We start from the raw sequence: 22,074 nt of genomic DNA on the forward strand, positions 1-22,074 counted from the left end.
CTGCTCCTTTGTTCTGTGTCTTGCTAAGCGGAAGGCACTGGTATAAATACATTGATTTTCATGCCATTGTTGCTCAGTTTCCTTTTTTTTTTCCTTTTCCGAGTAGATCTGCAAATTGGTACGGGCCCTAGCTCTGTTGTTGAGATTCCCAAACACGTGCTGGCGGAAAGGGGGGGAACAGGGCAGCGTTTCGAGCAGCGAGATTCGTGAAGGTCCCTCAGCAGGGACGGCCAGATGGAGGCTCCCGAGCCGGGCACGGCTGGCGGCCGCTGAAGCGGCTCCTGGACGCGGAACTGGTCACCGGGCCGGCCTCGCCCGGGGACAACGGCTGTCGCGGACCGGCCGGAGTCGCGGCGGTGCGGGAGCAGCCTGCCCCGGCGCTCTTGAGCCGCGGACCCGGGCGGCGCAGAGCCCGCTCAGTGCCCGCGCACCTGCGTGGGAGCCGCTCCTCGGCCGCCTCCCCCTCCCGCCGCAGCGCGCTCAGCCGCGAGCGGCAGGTACGCGAGGGCGGGCGAGCGCAGGTGCGCAGGGCGGGCCTCGCACAGCCTTTCAGCGCCGCGGCGGCTGCGCGGGCGCGGCCGTTGTGTTACAGCTTCGCTGCCTCGTAGCGGGCGGGAGGGCGGCTGGCAGCTCTGCGCGGCCACCGCCGGCGGGGAGACTGGGTAAACTTTGGGTAAGTGTTGCGCGGCTGCGGGGACAACGTCTCTCGGCGCTGGGGTGGGGGAAGGGGGTGCGGAGCTGTGCGCGCGTCTTGCCGCACCACTGCCCGAGCGCGGAGCGGGCGCGGGGCCGCGGGGTCGGCGGGCGGTGCCCGGGGGATGCAGGCGCCGGACAACAGGTATCGCAGCTGCGCGGGGGGCGGGAGGGGCTGCGTGCGGGAGTGTGTGTGTATGTGTGTGTGTCGCCAGTCCCCTCCCCCCTGCCGCCCGGCCAGAAAGGGGGTGGGAGATGAGCTGGCGCACAGCCGCTTAAAACCGGGCGGCCCGGCAGTGGCTGCCTGTTCGCGGGAGGAGGACGGCTACTGGGCTCCGCGCTGCGCCGCGGACGGCGGCGGGGAGTGGGGCGGAGGGCGGCAGTGGCCCCGCGGGGCCGGGCGCGCTGGGCTGCGGCAGTCGGCGCGGGGGTGGGGGGACTGGCGGCGGTGCCGCCGTCGCTGGCGGTCGCCCGGCTGGATGGCCGGTTCCCGTGGCTGCCCAGGGCGCCGGGCTCGCTCGCATCCTAGGGCCGTGCGTTTTCTCTGCCTGCATCGCACTGCAGTAAGTTGCGAGTCGCTGGGCGGCTGAACGGGTTGCATTCGCGGAACTGGGGGGGGCTGTGTATCTATGTGCGTGTGTGGACGTCGTGGAGAGGCTGGGCAGAAAGTTGTCGCTAACCGCGTTGTATCGAATTTGTCACGACTCGTGGCTTTGGTTTCCAGTTAATGCCAATTTGCCTCGTTGACCGACATCACTTTGCTCAACCCCAATCGGTGTCCTGATGCCGCCCGGGCTTTCATTGATAGCCGGGTCCGAATCGGTGAATTGCTGAAGCATGCAGTGGGGGTGAGAACAGGGCGTGCAGGAAATAAAAGATGCGGCCGCAAACTTACGCTTAAAAGGCTGGTCTGCTGAAACTTTGGGTGTTGATGTGACAGACTGACTGTCCAAGGGTCTTTTCAAGAGGGAATTAAAAATCCTGTACTAATTGACAAAACTTTTGCATGTCTGAAGTCAATTCAGATAGAGCTTATTCTTGTTTTATGTGGTCCAGTGTTGTTCTGATTAATTTTGTTGCAAAGAGTTTTATTTGCCGGGAGTACATGTAATTACATTTTTCATTGTGAGTATCCTGTTTTTGAAATGGATGAAAGGCTTTCTCAGAAGATTACTGGATCAGTATTTTTTTTTCCCCAGCTAAACAAGCAGATTAAAGGGTCTTCAATTAATTTTTCTTTCTGTCTGCTTTTCTACAAATTTAGTGAGAACTCTATTAATTTTCAAAAGCAGTTTTGTCTGGTTGGTGTAACTTTAAAAAACAGATGATATAAGCTTATAAAATCTATATTATAAAATTAAAAAAAGGCAAAACAACAGAATGGGGAAAACTAATATTTCTTGCAGGAGAATTAGTCTTTTCAGTTTCTTTTTAAAGCCACTGTATGTTTCTTCTACTGCCCTTTAGGTCCAATGGCCTAATGTAGCAAGGTAATAGTTTTTATTATTTGCATTTGAATGATATAATACTTCCAAATGTATTAAAAAGCCATTATACATCCAAAAAAACACCCAAACCAAAAACATACCAAGAACCTGTGCTATGCTTTATGGATAAAATGACAGGAAATAAGGTTGTTTCTCCCCTAAGTGATAATCCAGTGTTGCTCAGAGTTTGAAGTGCGTGTCTGGTACAAAATGAAAACAAGTATCAAGAAACATGGTGCATCAGGAAGCAGTGCTTTCCTCCTGGGGCGTGTGTCGTCCCTTGTTCATTTGTAAAGGCAAACAGACTTTGTTATTTGTTGTGGCAGGGAAGTCCTGAAACAGTTATTCAACAATCTGAAACGTATGTGAAGTGCGATATTTTATGCCATGGATTTGAAATATTTGGACTCAAATCTGTTAATCTAATTAAGGTGCCTACAAACTACTGAAGCTGCTGCTCTTAAGCAGGTTTAGGAAAATATAAATTTTTATATTTGTTTAAGGAGAAGAAATATGTATGAACTGTAACTTGCAAACGGAAATAATCTTTTGTAAACACCTGTAGGTGTCTCAAACATTCAAAGAACAGTGTTTAGTAGCAATGCATAAATGAACAGAAGTTACTTTTTGAAGAGTTTACAAAGGTTGGAATTAATAAAGTTAATATCTGTTTTGGAGAGTACTAGACATCAGCTTTTTATTTTTTCTGCACTGTTTCTGCTCTGGAACTAAGTGTTATTCAGGTGATAGATTACTGGGACAGGTCTAGGTACTTCTTGCCAACGGAATGAGATCACTGGAACGGGAATGAAGAGAATGGTAAAAGAGTTGTAGGAAACCTGTTAGAGCAACATTTTGATAAAGCATAGTGTAAATAGAGCACATTTGGGAATAGGTTTAGTAATAGGTCAGCATTAGAAAACTTAGAAGTCAGTTGGCTGGCTAGCTGGACTGGACTTTTGCTTTGTGCTTGTATGACAGTAGCACTGAGCTCTTGAAAATAGCACCTATAGAATGAAAGATAATGGATTTAAGTCATGCCTTGTAATTAATCTAACAAATATTAGCACCATATATCATAGAATCATAGAATATCTCAAGTTGGAAGGGACCCATAAGGATAGAGTCCAACTCCCTGCTCCTTGTAGGACTACCTGTAACTAAACCATATGACTGACAGCATCGTCCAGACTCTCGTGTAATGCTCCTTGAATATAGATAATACACGATGTTTCATTCTCTTTGAATTATTATGACCCGTATTAGATCAATGATAAGTCCTCTGCACACATTTTTAACAAGACCTTTTCAAGTCTTGATTGTTTCTGATGTTTCCTTTGTTAAAGTCAGCTTTGTCACAAAGGGCACTTCACAGGATGATATCTCTATCCTTAGTGTCTTTTCTCATCTCTTGTCATGGTGAGGGTTGTGGACTGTTATGAGAAGTGTGTGATGAAATGTTCCCATCTGTATCTAGAATTATGGAAGTGTGACAACAATCAGGAGGGAGAGCGATACCAGAAGATCTTGTTTTGTGGTTTGGTGTGGAGGAGCAAAAGAATTTCAGCCAGACTTTTACCTGTGGAAAGGAGAAGGTACATGGGGAAAGATATCTGTGTTTATTTTAAAGTTAAGTTGTGAAATCTGGGAGACGTGAACAGAGCACAATGCAATTGAAGAACAGGATGCTGTCCTCCTGCAAGCATTATTTTGGCTTCCAGCTTTCTACTTCTTGTTGCTATGGAGTAAAGTTTGCAACCTACTTCAGGAGTTGCCAGTTCAGCTTTGCATTATTGTCTCAAGCAAAAAATAAATCAATAAAATGTACTAGGCCTTGTTCTGGATATCATTCACTTTTTTTTTTTTTTCCTTATACCAGTACAGAATGAGTTTTAAATTTTATTCTGTAGGAATTACAGCATTTCACAGCCAGTTTAATCAACAGGAGATGGTATAAAAAGGAAAAAAAAATATTCTTTCTGTGACAAGAATTCCACATAAAGAATGTGTTGACCTTCAGTTGTGAGTTTCTTCAGTCAGAGAGCTCTTGTGCATTGTTTCCTGGTGCACTTACGAAACAATTAGTAACAGTAGTAGTAGACTTGGGACAATTACTTGTCCGTAACTGTAGTTTTTCATGACAGTATTTTATTAATAATTTTCTCTTTGGGGACTAGCTTTATAGCTGAAACAGCAATTTATAGTACTGGAGGAAAGCTTAAGAAGAGACATGTAGGGTCTCGCTGAAAAGAGTTCAATGTTTGTAGTTATTTTTAATACCTTGTCTACAAGAGTGGAAAAAGTTATACATTTGGGCTTTGAAGCTGTTATAATCAGTTTGTCAACCTGACCTAATTTTTGTTCCACTAGTGATGCTCTTACTATGGATAGAAATGATATGATGTAGGTATTTAGGCCATTTTAGGAAGTCAAGAGGTAAATTTTTATTTATTTATTGAAATCAAGATGACTAACTGTTCACCAGTAGAACAGCTTTATGCAATGTAGAACACATTTTCCTTTTTTAATTGTTTCTGAACAAAATAGAACTTTTCTCTGAATAATGTTTAGCCCTGAGGGGATATAGTCTTGTTTAGTTAGTTTGCCACAAGTTTAAAAGCTTAACAAATGTAAGTATTTGGAGGCTAGTTATTTCTTGTCCGACCTCTTAATACCAGTTTGGAATGTAAATGTACAACTCTGATGCCATTGTGCTGCCCTAAAGTAGTTTTTAAAAAATAAATAAATAAAAGAAAGAAAAACAAATTGCAACACATTTGTCAGTTCAGTGTTACTAATTGAAGTTCTAATTGCTGGGACAGATGAACTTTTTATTTTTAGATTATGTATGTTACTTACTATAATAAAGCATGAATAAAATGACCTCTTAGATATTTCTTTTCTGTCTGTTAATGATTTAATTTTCAGGAATAGACCTTTTATAAATGCTGGTAGAAATATTTAATGCAAATGCCGTTATGGTTTTTTTAGTTGGTTTTCAGCCGCCATTTGATTATTTGGTTTGAAATTGTTGTGATTTTTTTTTTTTATCATATGTTCAATGGTGTGTCTAGTGCTCAGTAGTAGTAATTAGTAGTTGACTCTCTAGTCCTTACAGTAGGAGGAATCTCAACAGATACATATGCATTTTTCACGGAAGTCCATGTTGTGCTTTGTACATCAAGCTCTGCAAGTCTTCTGCTGTGAAATGGTGCTTTGCTTCTCTTTTGGATTGTCATGTGAGATATTACAAAGGATTCTGATGTAGTGGTGCTTTTATTCAGGGAGAACTTGCAAGAATAATGGAAACTTGATTCTTTCTTTCTTTGTCTTGTAAAACATGTTACATAAAGGAAAAATGACTAGTCAAATTTATTCTGTTTGGTCTGAGTGTGTCTCCAGGTGGGCACTTCGATGCTTACACTGGTTCAAGTCTGGAAATTACCTGAAGTCATTCCTGAACACTAATGAAGCATTACACATGTGGCTTTTTCATGCAGTTACACATTTGCATGTTTGTGGTCCTAGATGTTTGGCAAGCTAAATATAAGCAACAGATAGAATTGGCAAATAGGGAGCTGTATCAGCCCAGGAAAGAATTCTGGATGATGTGAAGTCAGCAGACTTTCCTGTCTTGCCTTGTGAAAGGAAAATAAGTGGTGTCTTGTAAATCTGGTGTGTAGAGGATATGGCCTAGACATAAGCGGTATGAACCACTGCATTCCAAGAATCAAGAGTCCGCTGCTTTTTTCTTCTGGCATCTTTTGCCTCTTTATTTGTGAATTTTCTCATATTTCCTGCATGAATGGTTGCACTTATCAACTGAATGGGAGATGATATTAGGATAAGGCCAGAAAGATGTTTTTAAGAAGGGAGGAAAGAAGAAAGAAAAAAAACAGGGAGGTAACACTAAATACCTAAAAAATTGGTATTGAAGTAAGTGAAAACAGACAAATATATGATTACAGGCAGGAATAAATATACAAAAGAAGATTTAATAGTTACTGATATTATTTTTTTTCTTTCACCAGTTAAGTCCTCAAAGAAAAACTTTTTCTGAATTTTAAAAGAACTGAAGCCTGAGAATTCCATGAAAAGGTTTTAGGATTAGAAATGTAAAACTTAGATGAATCCCTTTTATAAAGCCAGGGTACTGCTTCCTTCTACTCTAGAATTTTTTTACTCAAGATTTTTACTTTAGCTATTTCTTCATATTTTGATGATTTAATCATCATTTAGAGTTGAAAGTTTTGATAAAGTTAAAAATACACATAAATTTGCCTAATCTGAACTATATAGGGTATGTAAACACCATCTGGTTACCTTATGTGTCTCTTGTGATTGCTAATGGAAAGACAAAAGCACCTGCTGAGGGAAATTTTAATTTTAAGATGAGCATCCTATATAGGTCAATTGAAGTACATTCTGGATGTATCCAGGTCTCTCAGTTCATTATAAAGGGTGCTGGGCTGGGATGACTTTTTCGCAGTTTAAGGTCTAATTTTAAAGCATCTGTCTTCGGGTGAGATAAATTGTACCCTTGGGTATTTTCTCAGCCAGAAGAAAAAGTGTGAGGAAGAACTGAACCCCGAAGAATGTATCAAATCTTTGTGCATTACTGAAAGTAAACACAAAGTAGAATAGCCTTGAAAAAAGTAGTTGCTTAGAATGGGCCATGTACCAGAAATTAAATATCAAAGGACCTATTTTTAAATATATCTAAATAAACAAGTACTTTGGAATGTTTCTGGTTTTTTTTTCATGTCCTGAAAAAATGGCCATGATGTGCTTCTATTAAAAAAAGCCTCGGTCTTAATTAATTATTGATAGAAAATATTCCAATGACACTTCTTCATGGAAAGTTATGGGATTTTCTGAAAATTCTGGATTTACTTTGAAAATGCAAAGGCTTGCTCAAACATTTAGTTTTACTTTGTTCAACGTGTCACACACATGGAAAAACTACTGTGTCTGTTCCCAGATTTATCTTCATATGCTGTTGTAAATTTAAAATTTTATAGTAGTACAATGACTTCTGCTCAGGTGGCGCAGTGGGTCATTTTGCCTTTGTTTTTACTTTAAAAGCACTCATGAAAAGGTTTGTGTTTAAACAGCTTTACAACTTCTGTGTCAAATAATTCAAACCTAAACAACGTAATTTTTTGTATAACACAGAGATAAAACTTTGTACTGCCATTTGTTGGGCTTAGCGCTGTTGACACAACAGTTTCTTCATGAAAGTGGAATGGCTGGAGGAATTCTGGGGAAACCTCCCATCTTTGAAGATTAGGTGTTGTTTATCGCAGTAGATTACTCTGATAAAAATACTGATTTTCTTCCTCTTTGAATTTAAAATGCCAAGTGGTTATTTTATGTTCCTTACATAGTAAAATACCGTATTCAGTTACAAAATTTTTTTGCCTTTGTGAATTCAAAATAATGACTCATAGAAAAGCTTTATATTCTGTCAAAGGCTGTTTTCTATAAATAATTTAGGCATCCAGAAACTGGTGATGTTACTTTTATGAGTGATCCGGATATTTTTCTACACTGTATTACACAGTCTTTTTTTACATGTCTGTTGGTGTTGAGAAGAATAATCCTGATGGATGATTCGATAATTATATCTAGTTGTATCTCTAATGAACAAGAGGAAATTCAAGTCTCTATGAAGGATTTCTGTGTGTTCTTATTCAGGTCTGGTGAGCCGGTGGTCAGGGTTTTTCATTTGGCAATGACAGAAGAATTTCTAGAATCATACAAATACATTTTTCCCCAATAACAGTGACATATTAAGTAGTATTTCAGTGGAGTTTAAGAAACAGATAACACTAGAGGCATCTAATAAGAATATATGAGCTATATAAAAGATCTCTACACTTTTGAAGAGCACTCCTTTAGGATTTGGGCCATGTTCCCTCTGATCTTTTTTCAGTTTAGGGCGCATTCCTGATCAACTCTGGTCACTTATTGAAGCCTTTTCATTTCAGGTCCTATATTAGTGACACTCAAAATGCTGTCCAGCTGAAGGAAGAGAGGACCCATTACCCTTTCAGTGTCCTTACACCATGATGTATTGAGATAGTGAATTCTGCATGATTAGTCCAGGACCCAAACTAAAAGGCTAACCACTGCTGTGGGGTTGGAGTAATGTGTTCATAATCTAGAAACATTGAAAACTTCTGTAATTCATCCTTAGTTCATCTACCATCTTAAGGTAAAATTAAATACAAGCATTATTTGCAAAATCCAAAATAAACTACTGTGAAACATGGATTTATAATGACCGTAATTACAGAACTGAAAGATATTCTTGATTTGTTTACTTGTACTAAAATAAAATCTAAATCTTCGATGTATCCTGACAAGGTGTACAACTCCTTAGATTTGCTGTGAGGTCAAGGTCTGGTTTGTCTTGCATTATTTATGTTCTTGGCCAGCTTTCACTGGAGAGCATCACAAACAGGAAAAGTTTGCCAATTCTTGTGTGTATTTCTTGGCATGTTCTACAGTTTTCATTCAGATTCAAATGCTTCATCCCTTCCCCTTAGAGATTATTAATCTTTAATTTATTCAGGAAAAGTTTCAGCACTCCTCCCCTTGTCTTGTTTACTGCTCTCCTTCTTTGGAAATGCAAATGTGTGTTAGCCAGAGCAGGTGCTGTCTCTTTCAAATGATGAGCAAATTATTAACCCGTGGAGGAATAAAATGCCATTTCTTTACAGGGAAGTTGATACAAGTATCCCAGTATGAAGACCATCTGTACTTGCTGAACCTTGTATTTCCATATCAACATATACATTGATAACCATGCTTGATACAGACACATGAATATGAATCGTATGTGGCTCGTTATTGCATGTTGATATAAAAACTGATTTTCATCCTTCTTAGACTGAGTCCCAGCTCCATGTTTGAGGGATGTGTGGACACTTAAAAAGTGTATAGAACATCTACTTCCTCCATAGAACCTAAGTGTCTCGAACTCTTAAAACCAGTATCTACTACATCAATCTAAATGTTTTAGGAATAATGCAAAAATGGTAATGCTGTTTAAAGAGTGATTCCTTGTGCAAAGCTCTGGTGATGATTTTCAACCTGTGGGTGTTCTAAAAGGGAAGATAATACTTAGTCTTACCTTGTCTTCAACAATGTTCCCATTGTTTCTGCAAATTTAACACAGATCTCACTGAATATTTATTTTTTGGATAACCTAACGGAACAGGGAAGGGAAAGAAAGGCAGTTCATGACAACATATCCTTTCTGCCTTAATATTTTAAATGCCCCATAATACCCTTAAACACCTTAAAATGCTTGTAAACAGTATGATGTGAAGATCTTAAATATTGTTGTTGAGTTTTTTGGGGAAAAAAATTGGATGTATAGTAGATGGATTCTTCTGAAGAGTTGATAATGCAGATTACATTGCTCAGTATGGTTGCAGTGGAATTCCATAAATGCCTGCAAACACAGCTAGAACTTAAAGGGTTAGTTATTATCTAGTTATTAGTTATTATCTAGTTATTTTTGAAAACTATACTTATTGCCAGTAAAACCTTTTGTTTGTATGCCCCAGTGTTTGTGGCAAGTAAGTGCCATTTATGTGGAAAGTGAACATGCACACTAGAGAGTGTAGTAAATGTTGTAGCGTTTACTTTTTTTTTTTCTCAGAGAAAAATAATTACTATTACTTAGTTTGTCTGGACTTTTAGTTTTTGTGGAATCATATTCTAAACATTGTCCTTAAACTTCTCTGTGACCATTCATATTCATGTCAAGGCAAGGCACTATTGCTGGGGCAGGTGAATGGGATCATTCTTCATCTCTCTTCCTAGAAGCATAAGGCTGGCTTTACTGGGTCAGACTACAAGTCTGTCTGGACTAGCATGCTGTCTCCTAACAGTGATTAACAAGGGAAGAATATAAGAGTAGGATAAGCATCTCCAGAGCCTTCCTCCAGGCGCCAACTCTCTATACACATTTATTATTTTATAGATCTCTGCCATAGCCCATTGCATCTTTTTTGAAGCTGAAAGAATTCTAGTTTAGGCCCTTGTTTCTTGTGAGCAGGTTGCTCCATCTTTTTCTTTTTTTGTCTTTCCCTTTTTGCAGTTTTGCTCTAATCGTTTTGAAAATCCAAAAGCTTTATATGTTATTCAAAATGCAGGGATCTATACAATGGAATAAATTGTTTTATTCTGTTCCTTTCTGAATAATTTTTTTTTGAACTCTGCTGAGCCCTGATCTGATGTTTTCTGATTATAATTCCAAAATTTCATTTGAGTGATAACTCATCACTGATGAGATCACTGCTCATCACTTTCAGTGTGCTGCTAGGACTTTTCTTCTATGTGCATTACTTTATATTCATCAATGCTGAGGCATATGAGACTATTCCAGCAGAAAGTGAAGAGTAACATCAGCAAGAAAGAGAGAGTCAGGCTATTGGGGGAGTTAGTGCCTATATTAAACCTAAATTCTGTTTGAACTCTCTAAATCTTTTCCTGTATCTAGCCTTAAAAATATTGTGATATCTACATTAAAAGTTTCATTGGTATGGGTATAATAGCAAGTGGCAATATTCTTTATGAATAAAATATATAGTGAACTTTAAATGATTTAAAAGATATTATCAGTCTAATGAGTCATACCTCCTGTGTAAACTTACTAATTTAAAGAATTATTAGATATAAAAATGTGTTTTAAGTTATTCTGAAAATTCTGAAATGTGTTTTTTTTTGTTGTTTTTCTGCGTTTGCAAGTCTTCTGACCATAACTTAATACAAAATATTCTGCAGCATAATAAATAGTTTATCAATTTAGAACATGGATGTGTGTGTACAAGTATGCATACATTCTCTATAAATGTATATTGACTACAGGCTGAATATGCCAGCAAATATCAGTTTTGCACACCCTTACCACAAGTCACAGAATGTCTCCATTTAAGATTTGTAATACAAGGTGAAGTGATTAAAACACTAATGCTATAAGAAGAGGACAAAATACTTTGATAATTTTAGTTTAGAATAAAACATAATACTGTGGTTATGCTTGTGTGCCTCCTGTGCTTATCTGTAAAGATGCAAAACAGTTACTGTCACAATTCTTCCCAGTCTGCCATTTTCAATTTAAATATTGAAGCAGGTGGGACAATATTATGTCTAAATTTTTATATGTGACTATTCTCACTGGGAGTCTGTTTCCAAGAATTGTGCTTCTGTGAAACTGCTGGTCACGCTTAATTGAAAAAAAATACATATCCCATAAATTATTCTGTATGAACTACTCATCATTATAAATATTGCTTGTAAATAATAGTGCTTATAAATAATAAAGTATATAGCCTTGCAGTACATAATTTGTTTAATCCTTTTAGTAGGAGTTGCAGTTCTGTGACGTTATATGAATCTAAGAGAAACATTGTCTGCTATTTCATAGGTAGTCTTAACTAATGATAGAGACTGGTGTCACTCTGGTAGGTGTACAGTAAAAGAATTTACATTACAAAGAAATCCAAGCAATTTTACCTCAGTAAGCTGTATTTAATAATAACCACTGCAATGTTCTGGGGTAGTAAAATTAATGAATACTGAACACTGTTAAATGATAGTGTGTTATTCTGTGGATCTGAACTTGCAAAGGTGAATATGATAAAGCAAGGGAATAGTAAATGAGGAAGGCTGATGCTGTCAGACTCCAGTTACTACTCCTTTTAAAGTTGACTTATTCTGAAAATATCGAGGTAGATTGAGCAATGTGTCCTATACTTGGAAGTTTTGAAGAAAAAATGATGTATAGTATTAAATCAATGCATCATAATGCCAACTATTGAGATGTGACCTCCAGTATTGTGGGTATCTTGGCAAAATTTATCGAGTTTATTTTCTGTGTATTTCCCTGAGCTATATTTGTGTTATGGCTTTCATAGCAGATGCACAGAAAGCACATGCAGGCAACTTCTAACCTACTGATGCTCTGAAGGAGTTACTTTAGGATTTAGACCACAACAAATTCATGCCTCTGGAACGGTCCATGTCTTTCCTTCCACGTGTGGAGTGTCTGCTGACGTACATGGGAATTTCACTCGTGCAGAGCAGTTGTGGTACGCAGTCCCTGAGACGCTTCAGTGAACTGGTTTGCAGTCAGTAACGTAGGAGTTGGTAGTGAACCATGTTTGAAATGCCCTCCTCCAATCATTTCTTAATTTGCTTTGGAGAGTGGAAACCAGAAGATGTGTTGAGTAGTTTTATAAACTTCAGATCTTTAGGCGATTTTTCTTTTTCCTCATAATGAACTTGTGCATTTAAAAGAAAGTGCATGTGGAGATGTGAAAACAATATGATTAAAAAAAATAATAGAAGAAAAATATTATTGAACTATTTTTAAAATTATTATTTTTCTTTTCAGCTGGATCTCACTATATTGGAACAGTACTTGCAATTCTGCTTTCTAGGAATATATAAAATATATACATTAATGCTTAAAAATCAATATTTCAGTTATCAGTCTCCAGATACGGCCCTTTGTTCTAGATCACTGTTGTTCCTCTACTGTATGTTATTTATCAACTATGCTTTATACAATAGGCTTTTCTGTTGCATTGGTGCCATGTTGGTAAGAATCTTAGAAAGATGGAAACATATGAATATAATCTAGGGAATTCTTTAGAAGCAATTATGTTGTTTGTGTGCTACATGGAAATATATATTCAGTTATACGTAGAAGTAAGTCTTGTAAAATAAAAATGTTCATCTATGTGTGTAAGCCTCTTCCTGCACCATTATTGTAGAGTCAGTGAAATGTGTGACAGAAGGTGAGCTCACCTAAGAGTTACGCCCCATGTTACCCACCTTTTTTAAGAGCATTTTGGAAAAAAATTCCTGTTATATTTCCTAAAACAAACCACAAAACAGCAGCTGAGGAAAATTCCAACTGTGTCTTTCTCATACTGCCTGACTTAAATCCTCTGACTGCTGGTGCAGTGCTGTTTTTATATCTCTGCTGCTGCCTCCTCACTTCCCATGTCCTTGAGCTGTTCCTGCTTTTTCTTTTCCAGTGGATGTTGATAGTGCTGTCCAGGGATTAGGAAACACGTTTGTTTTTATTTTTTTTTTTACTCCTCTTTTCCTAAAGAACAGGGAGAACTGGTGTGTATGCAAAATTAAGGGGAAAAAAAGGAGGGAGAATTATAAAATGCATTTATTTATTTTCAAATACTTATTGCCTTGAATAAATGGTGAGGGCATAAGCTCCAGGCTTGTCTTAACTCTGCATCTTTTCCTTCAGTTTCTGTGAACGTCAGGTTTGGCTCATACAGGCACAGTAGAGGGAAAAGTGATTTGCTAGCGTCCGATTACCGGTGAGCAGGCACTGACAGGATTGTTATATGCACAGTCACGCTTGGTTTGTGTTTTGTTTCAGAGTGTTTTGGGTGTATTTCCATTTCAAAATATTTACTTTTCTACTTGGGATGATTACAGCAGTTAGTGATATGCAAACAATCAATCTGTGCTCCTATTTACCAAGTGCTGGGGCTAAAATTTCAGCGTTGTGTAAAAGCAAGCAGGTCTTAGGCCAAGATGCTCAGGTTTGAGTGAGTCTTTGCTTTTTAAATGAAGGAATGGACTGTATTATTTTGTGGAAATTGCACTCTGTGAGGATTGCTTCTTCAGAGAGCCAAAGCGCTACTGTTAAAGATAGTTTGCGAGAGCAGACAACAGACTGAATTCCAGAGCAAAGTGGCAGGAAAAGTTGGTAGGAACAACCACATGCAATCAGATAAAATCTGTCACTGGCTTGTCTCCTCTGCTCATCCCCTGCTCTTCTCCTTTTTTTTCTCTTTTTTTTTTTTTTTTAATTTTTGAGAGACATGCTAAGAATCGTAGTGGGGAATTGTTGTGTGGGTTTGAGAGACACTGTGGAAATGCCATCTTGCTTTTGGGAAGACCTGTTGATCTGAGTGGAAGCTTTGTGACCATGTCCTGCACAGGTAGAGCAGGGAAACTGCAGCTGCTGTTGGGTCCTCTTGTGCTGTGGAGGGAGGTGGAAGGATGGGAGAACAGGAGGTGAAAGATTCCAGATGAGCACATTCTTCCTCAAGGGTGAGAGGAGCCAAGACAGCTCTCAGTCTGCAAGTGAGGTGATGTACTGTGGCTTTGGAATGGGTAGAGCAAGGAATTTTTTGTTTGAGGGCATAAACTAAGCTTTCAGTGAATTCCAGAGCACAAGAGGAGCAAACAAAATGTTGTGGTGAGGTTTTGAGCAACATCCAATTACAGAGATGTGAAATGGTGCTCAGAAGAAAGTAGCACACTTGGATCACGGTTAAGTTGGAGGCTGGGATGTCTGGGAGGTATAAAGGGAAAAGTTCTTTGACAAGGGAAAGAAAGATGTGTCTTCATGGTGATGTTACAATTGCTGTGATTTCATATAATGTTGCTAGAAACTTGTTATGATGTTTTGCCTGTCACTTTTTTTTTTTTCTTTTTTTTCTGACTAATATTCCAGTTTGGACCTATTTTGACAGGGGTATCATCTGCATGGCTAAAGCAATTCTGAATATGAAATAAAAATACTGCCTACTTCATTGATACTCAGACAAACCCAAACCAATCCAACCTCAAACCCAGAACGCACATATGAAGTGTGTATCGCAAGCCCAGTTATATCTCTGTGTGATGTGTGGAGGGTGGGGGTTAGATTCAATATTCCTCTTATGTGTGTTAGAACTGTTACCTATATTTATAAAATTGAAGCAGTTTGTGGAACTAGTAAAATGAATATCAAAGTTCTATGATAATGCTCTTATTGTCATCTGGCTACGTTACTGCTGTCTGGACAATTGCATAAAAGGATACAGTACCTTTTGAACTAGACCATTTGGCCAAAATATACTAATAATCTAAGGGCATTGGTTATGCTATGAAAACATAGCATATGCTATGAAAACATAGGAATTCTTAGATAATAGCTGTTTAATGAAGTTAATGGAAGCTTTTTTCCTAATTGTAAGTTGGACGTGAGTTAATGTGAAGCTGTACTGATGCAGAAGGTTATTGTTGTTTTCAAAGGAGTTTCAGGTGATTTCACCAGGGGATTTCTGTGGATGTTTCCCTGTGTATCTGTTGTAAAATAACATCTCTGGTGCTGTATAAATAAGGAGAGTATGCCTCTTAATATAAACTATTTATTTTGGACTTAAATCAGAACTTTGTGATTACTTTGGTATTTTACAGAGATCTCATTTTCAAAAGCAAGCAAACAAGGGAATTCACAGTATGTTTGTGGAATTAAAATTTATAGTTACATTTTGTGTCAGAGAAATAGTCATGAAAGAAAGTAGACAATAACAAGACATGACAGTATTTTCTTCCTTTCTTGATGTTCCATAGAGCAGGTGAAGTGCATCTAAGGTATTTGGCATAATGAAATTTGTTCACTGAGTGATGCAGAGTAAAATAAAGGCTCACCTGGCTCCTCCACCGTGGTCCTTTCTGTGGCTGTGGCATCTGCAGTGTTTGGCCTGTATCCTGTGGAAGGGCTGAGGTGACACCAGTCAAATATGAGGGTGTCACGTCCCGCCTAGAGCTATGACTGGGTGGGAGAAGTGACTCACGTTAGTGGGTCTCCTTGATTGGAAGACAGTACACACAGTACTTAAAGTCTGTAAACAAAAGGCTTTTATTTTGCAGCTTGGCCCAAATGGTATATGACTTGGTGACAGAAGGATTTAAGTTATTGTAGATTCAATTGGTAAACATAGAAAGTTTGTGATATATGCAGGGCTGTAGATCTTATGTTACTATGTTACTTACGAAAAGGAAAGCAGAAAAGATAGAAGCATGGGAAAGAAAGGAGAGAGAAAGATTTCATCATCCTTATTGCTCCTCTTTATGCGTGATGGAGTTTGCAGTCTCGGATCCAGTGATGTGCGGCGTCCTCTGATGTCTTGTTTATGTTCATGTGGTGAGACTGGAGAGTGGTCCTCAGGATGGCGGGTGGGCGCCACCAGTGCTTGCACAAGGTGAGCCTTCAGAGCCCTCCGGATTGCCTGCTTGCATAACTTTTGGTCTTTTGTGGAGGTCTTCTTGTGAAAGAGAGAAAAGTCCAGGGGGAAGGGGTGATTGCAAAAGATTGACAAGTCTCTCGCCATGTTGAAGGGTGTCAGCTTTTTCCTTTGTGCCACACTGTGCGTACCAGAAGGTGGAGCTATGTGCCCTCTGGCACGTCCCTCACCTCCTGTTTGGGCCAGCCTGCCTGGTCTGTGGCTTGTTAGTTTGTCGTTGATATGTAAATTACAATTCACCCTATACTGAATGTATCGTCTCCTGTGGCTGGATGAACTGGTTTTGCCACAATATTTCAGCCGTTATCCTTATCAGACTCTGACAGAGGATCATGTTAGACTGTCAGATCTCCAGCGTTTTCACTCATGGCTATCTGGCCTCTCCAGGTCCGTGTCCCTATGCCTGCTTATTTTGCTGGTATGGATGATGCCATTGGCTGTTCTGCTGCTGCTGCAGTGTTTGTGGGTACCTGTGGCACAGGGTGTTCTGCTGGAGGTGTGAGTGGAAGGGGAGCCAGCAGGACTCGCCTCCAGGGAGACCTGGGGCTCCTCATGCAACCCGAGTGTTGTGGGAATCCTCACCCACCTCTGCAGCCGTGGAGCTGCCCCACGCATCACCTTCAGTCCATGTATGAGTTCACCCATTTGGGAATAGATAAAGATTAAGGGGATAACTTAGTGGTGATGCTACAGCGTTCTGAATTTTTCAGAATCTTTTTCATCAAAAGTATTTAAGCTAGGTAACAAAAAAAACAAACAAACAAACAAAACACTTTGGGACATCTTGTTTCATTTATTTTTGAAGACTGTGCTTCACAGAAATCACTGGAGAGTTCTTAAAACAGATGACACAATGTGGGCCATTGTAATGCAATTTTCTTTGTAAAATGCTGTGTCCCAGGGCAAATTCACCACAAATGGAGAAATCGTGATGTCCCATAAAAGAGAAGACATGTGTTTTTGCAACTTTTGATATATCTAAAAAATATGCATAACTCTGCTGACTCTGCCAAGCAAGCAAAGCTTGCTATTTTCAGTAAAGCATTTTTGGACTTTTGGAGTATTTTGAAGATGCTACTACAGTAACTGCTTTGACTGTTCAGGAAAACTTTCTGCATCCAAAATTTTAAACATCAATAAGTACAGTATTATCTGTAATTATGACTAGCAAGAATGCATGTTAGGTCTCTCTCCCATTGAACTTCTTGGCAGAAAAATAATGCACCTTTATTTGTTAATATTATTTACTGGAACTTTTTCAGTTAATATGTATGGGTTTTAAAGCCATAAAAAAATACTGTATAGGTATCAAAATAGAAATACTTGAGAGTCATAGTTCTGGTTCACAACTAATCAGTGTAAGTATCTAATCTATTATCTGTGCCAACTTGGACTTAGTAATTAATTAAGCAATACTGTTGTGAGCAGTCTGCCACCATTATTGGTGAACCTATTATTAAAAGGTTTACTTAATAATTTCATTATTAAGTAAAATAGGGGAGAAATGTGCAAAACAATATGAAAGGTTATTTATTTTCATCAGAATATTCTGATGTATCTATACCGAAATATATATGTTCATAACTTCACTTTTATCAAAGGTAGGTTTCTAAAATACTAACAAGATATAGTAGCAGTAATGTTCAATATACTTATCCTGAAGAAAAATGAAAGTAGGAAACAAAATTATGTTTCACATATATTTACATCATGATATTTTTACTGTGGATTTTGTAGGTATACTAAGTCTATGTTTTTCATTCTGCTAAGATGCCAAAAGAAATAACTTGCTTATTTTAGTTGTGCCAATTTAGGAAATGTAAGCTAAATCTAGTGATGCAATTGGTGCCTGGGAACTTTGAGAACTGGAAACTACTAGTAAATGTTAGAGAGCTATAATAATCTCTTGAATAATCTTTTAGTTTGTGTATCTGAGAAGCCCAGAGTCTGAAAAAGCCTGATGCACTGAATCCTCACTTCTGAAAGCAGAGTATTCGGCACTTCGCAGTTTTAAATTCCAAGTAGCACCAGCTTTTTCTTAATTCCTCTTTGCTTAAGGTCTCTACCTTTGCCCCGCTCGAGGGGGGCAGTGCAGCAGTTAAGATTGGAGGCTGGGTGATCTTCATTAGGTTTATACCCTAAGGCACCTTGCTCAGAATCTCCACCTTCCTTTTATTTAGGGTGCTTTTACAAAGAAATGGATACATCAGGAGCAGTCTTTGGCCTTTGGAGTGTAGGCCAGGCCCTGCCAGCATTGTTTTGGGTGGGACTTGGGCTGTCCTACCTCTGTGTAAGAGGAGTGGAGCTGCTGGAACTGGATGGGAGCCATGACATTTTCCAACCAGGTCCCCAGTGGGGGTGACTGGAAAACCAGGACCCTGGGACAAACCACAGCACACATGCTCAAGTAATTTAAAAACAGCCACAGTTTTCTGAAATGGTGACATTATTGGATATATATAGTTAAATCTGTTAGTGATAATGTTACCTCAGCAGTATCTACTTCCTTTGAACTACTTCTTGTTTTAATTAATGGTGTATTAACTAAAGCTAGGGAATTTTAATTAAAATTCTGTGGTTTGGATAATTAGATATCAACGAGAATTTTTATAATATACAGCTTTCTTCTGAGTTAAATACTTTTTAAGCATTTAGACTTAAATTTACCAATTGATAGGATAGACAAAAATAAAGCTGTTAAGAAATAGGACCATTTTATTGACTTACATAAATTAGCACTGTTCATGTCTTTAAATATATTCAATTATAGATCTCAATTCAGTTCCTGACTTTTCCACACACTTCCTGTGTGATAGCGAGCAAATTATTTGAGAACAAATGTTTTGGTGTGTCTAGTGAATTTAAAATACAGTAATTAAAGCCAGCTGAGATCTAGCTACTTTTTAAAATTGAGCACTAGGTCTGTATTCATTTTTAGGAATTTCAGTTCTTTACTTAGTTTCTGTAAAATGGGATATTTGTCTTCCTCTTATTTTCTAGTCCTTAAAGTAAGCAGATCTGTCCCTTGTGTATGTTGTACTGTCAGTGATATAGTCAATTGTATCCCAATTTCTGCTTTTATAGTACAAGCACATAATAATTATGTAATTAGTAGTTACTTGACATTTTTCATCTGCTCCATGGACCAAGCCAACTTGTAAAGAATGAGCAGAAAAATGAAGTGTTCATAGGCACTGTTGGGCATCAAAGTGCAGATGCTCCACTTAGGTCAGAAAAGCAACACCGTGCCCAGGCTACATAGTCCCAGTTGCCCAGTTCAGCTCAGCTCTGTGATTTCTGCCTGTGTAGTCTAAACAGCTAAGTCTAAACAATGGTATCCCAAAATTCTGAATTGCAGATTTGTGTGGATGCACATGAGCTGATATGGATGACCTTTCTCTGTGGTGTTAGTTTGTTGGCTTTTTCTTCTTGTGACTAATAGTCATCCTTTGGTCTTGGGTAAAACAACACACGTTACTTGACGTGCCTCAAATGATAAAACAAAACAGAGGTGCTGACTTTCTTTTGATTAGTGCAAATATGAGCAAAAAGAAATAATTCTTTAAGTTACTGGAGTACAGCAAAACCACTTCTGTCAATTTCCGTTGGAAGTTATAAACATGTTAATTTTAAATGCATTTTATGTTTTTGAGGATGGAGGGTTTATGATATCTTATCTGGTCTTTGTTGAATTTTCTCAGAAGTTAAGCTTCTGTTCCATTATAAAGTATAACTTTATAATTAGAAATATAAGATTGGAATAAAGAACTCCTCATGGAACAGTTTTAAGTAACAAATATTTTTTTCTCTCTTTTTATTTTAAAATGTCATGAGCTCTACCAAAATAGGATGAACTTAGTAAACTGAGTGACTTACAGGTCACATAGCTGTGATATTCTTGTGATATAAGGAGACTGCAAGTGGAGCAAACTTTTTTTATGCATATTTCATATGTGGAAGAATTCGGTTGTGCATGTTTTAATACAGAACAGGTGAAAAGAATGACTCATTTAGTAAAGTTAAACACTATTATTTCTATTAGCATAACTGTTTTTAAAAATTCACAAGTTCTGTAGTTGATGAAAGTGAACTTTACATGGGTGGCTTCTGGGTAGAGTGTTATACATGTAGATCCTATGCCTGTTGGTAAGAGTAGACCACACAAAGGACTTTGGAAAATGTCTTTGTCTGAAAACTTTCATGGATCAGTTCAAGATGCAACAATATAGAATAATTCTTAACCCTGAAAAAAAATCTACCTTTTTTTTTTTAGTTTGCATTTATATTCTGTCTTGCAAGATTTAAATGGAATCCAAACCTGTAATATATGAGTTTCATATACAGTCTTCTCATAAACCATCCAGACTTTAGTGATGACTTTGTACAGGTAGATGGAAGAAGAATTACTACAGTGGTTACTAACTAAAGACTGAGCTATGTAAAACAATTATGGGATAAAAATATTGAAAAACAATGAAACATGAAATCTGACTTAATAAACTTGTGCCTATTCATAAGTAACAAGGTGTTCTTCACAGTTTCTCATAATGAAAAGCTGAGCATAAGCCTTGTAGGTAATTTTGACATTTGCATGATCATTGGGAAGGTCTGTGGGGCCATTTTTTTTTAATTTTTTTTTGGTAATTATCGGTATAAATGGAATTTTAAGCATTTCTGTGACACCTTTGGTTTAGTAGAGTAGACCTTTAGTTGGCTCAAGACAGTTATACATCAAGTTCTAAATGTTAAGTTGTGGGATTATGAAGTTTGAAGTAAAGGAAACAATTTAAGAAGACTTGAGGTCCTCACATATAACATGTCATGTGCAGTGTGTACATCCCAGTGCTTCACCTGAGAAACTAACAAAACCAGCAAAACAGATTGCAGCTTGAAAGCAGAAGGACTTCTGTGGATATGAAATAAAGTAATATATACAGGTTTGCAGTCATTTGTGGTTAGTGCTGCTGCTATAAAACAATATATACTCATGGAGGCAGTACATGTGTAATTAGTATTGCCAGCAGTGGTAGCACTCTTATCTGATACCTCTGTTCTGTGTGGGAGTGGAGTTCAGAAGACTGAATTATGTAATTATTCCACTTACAGAAGAGTAAATGAAGGCTTAAAATATTGTCAGAATGGACTAAGCTTTTTTCTTTTTTTCCTAATCAGAGATATGTGTGTATATATGTGTATATATATATATATATATATATGTATATATACACACATATACATATTTACTTTTTTTTTTTTTAAAGGGAAACAAGGGAGTACATCAAACATTGAGTATCTTTTGCCTTTTAAAGCCCTGGTAAAAATGCATTGCACAGAAAATGATTAATTGTTTAAGTGACAGTGTTTATGATTTAGAAGTATACATATCGTGAACTTTTAGTTTATGACAAATATAATAATAGCAAAAGCAGGATGACCTACACTAGAAGATGTCCAGTGCTGTGAAAGGTGTTCCAATATGGAGATGCAGATTATTTAATACTAGTTTGACTCTTGACTACAGTTTGTGGATACCATTAAAACTTTCTTGGGCAAAATCCTATGAGTCCCCAGTGGAATTGCAGAGGATGAAGAAAAATAAGCATCAACATTCAGCAAAGTCAGGGGAAATTGTTTAGAATTTCAAGCTATGGTCTTGTAAACTGAGTTGAGTTTTGTAGCCAACAGTGCATATGCAAGGTAAATTGCTCACTGTAGTATCATAAGGACTTCACATGCATTAATCCTGTGTCTCTTTTTGGGTAATTCAGTGCATGTTTTATTGCTATATCCTAAGCAGGCTGTTCCCAAGATTGTCAGTAGTATAG

The 22,074-nt window shown here is 38.2% G+C and overlaps 1 protein-coding gene across 8 annotated transcripts in view; it reads left to right on the plus strand.

Annotated features, from left to right (window-relative positions):
- Positions 1-530: 530 nt before the first annotated feature.
- Positions 531-22,074, plus strand: part of DGKB (diacylglycerol kinase beta) — a 349,951-nt gene continuing 328,407 nt past the window's right edge. For 7 of the 8 annotated variants that reach the window (XM_071805087.1, XM_071805090.1, XM_071805091.1 and 4 more), the window contains exon 1: positions 1,119-1,256. The gene's annotated coding sequence lies outside the window, so the exon portion shown is untranslated. Of the gene's footprint in view, positions 674-1,118; positions 1,257-22,074 lie in introns of those variants that run through there. The other variant, XM_071805088.1, reaches the window with a different exon arrangement.

Source organism: Patagioenas fasciata, chromosome 2 (assembly GCF_037038585.1).
Source record: "Patagioenas fasciata isolate bPatFas1 chromosome 2, bPatFas1.hap1, whole genome shotgun sequence".
Taxonomy (NCBI): Eukaryota; Metazoa; Chordata; class Aves; order Columbiformes; family Columbidae; genus Patagioenas; species Patagioenas fasciata.